Source organism: Ctenocephalides felis, unplaced genomic scaffold (genome assembly GCF_003426905.1).
Source record: "Ctenocephalides felis isolate EL2017-DRISC unplaced genomic scaffold, ASM342690v1 CF-g0.4_SCAFFOLD_00845, whole genome shotgun sequence".
Classification (NCBI taxonomy): Eukaryota; Metazoa; Arthropoda; class Insecta; order Siphonaptera; family Pulicidae; genus Ctenocephalides; species Ctenocephalides felis.
Genome location: NW_020536999.1, coordinates 2,021,376 through 2,022,689, shown reverse-complemented (window position 1 = coordinate 2,022,689; position 1,314 = coordinate 2,021,376). Strand labels below are relative to the sequence as shown.

At 23.1% G+C, this 1,314-nt stretch overlaps 1 pseudogene; it reads right to left on the bottom strand.

Annotated features, from left to right (window-relative positions):
* Nucleotides 1-608: 608 nt before the first annotated feature.
* LOC113364257 overlaps nucleotides 609-1,314 on the bottom strand; it is a 17,776-nt pseudogene continuing 17,070 nt past the window's right edge.

Below are 1,314 nucleotides of genomic sequence, written 5' to 3'. Positions count from 1 at the left end.
TTTTAAGTATATATATATTTATATATATATATATATATATATATATATTTATAGTTCTATAATGTGATTGTTTTATTATAAGACGATTTTTTTATTATTTTAGTCTAATGGCTTTTATAATTATAATTGTTGATAATTTTATTTATAATATGAAAGTTATTTAATTTATTAATTTTAGGCTTAAGGAGTAAAGTACCTTATATCTATATGTCTAGGATATATCTATATATGTATGTATATTAGGGTAGTCCTTAATATGGACTTTTTAGAATTTCCTTGCTCCCAAGGGCTCAAAAGGTTCTAAATTGATAAAAAACAATTCTCTAAAAGTTTTAGCTCTTAATATTAACATTTAGATAGTGCGCAATTTAATTAACAGTTTCTTATATTTATTAATAACATATGTCACTAAGTAAATTCTTGCGCCATCTGTGATAGCACTTGTAAACTTCACTTAAAAATATTTATAAACACTTAACCTCTAATTAAATCCATGTGGACTGTTTAATGAAATATTTTTTCATCATGGCATCAAAATTAATGTCTGCTATCACAGATGGCGCAAGTATTTACTTAATGGCATTTGATAATAAAAATATCTGAAACTTTTAATTGAATTGCGGTCTATCTGAAAGACAATATTTAAAGCTAAATTTTTTAGAGCATGTTTTTTTTATCAATTTGGAATCATTTAGGCCCTTGGGAGCAAAGCAATTCGAAAATGTCCATATTAAGGACCACCCTGATATATAATATGCAGTCAGTTGTCTGATGATCGATTGATTTTTTATGAAATTAAAATAAAATATCATTTTACTCAAAAATTAGAATAATTTTTGGTACAAATATTATTTTTCTTGGATAAGTTTGTTCTCTTATCTTAACTGTGTTATCTTATCTTAACATAAGATGCATAAATTCGAGTAGAACTAATTTATCAATATTTATTTATTTATTTCTAATGTTTGGGGTATACTTAAAAAATTAGAGTGTAATCTTATCCAAGAGCTATTTTATTTTATTTTCGTCCTATCAACTTTTATATTTAAAAATATTTTTCTCGAATACTCGTAAGCTTCTTCTCTTATCTTACTGAGTTAAATCTTCTACTTAAAATTTCTATTCTGGTACAAATATTATTTTTATGGATAAGTTTGTTCTCTTATAAGAGAACTATTTGTATAATATATATATATATATATATATATCTTAACTTTGTTATTTTATCTAACATAAGATACATAAATTCAAGCAAAACTGAGCTATGAATATTTATTTATTTATTTTCAAGTTTGGGGAATACTTAAAAAAAAA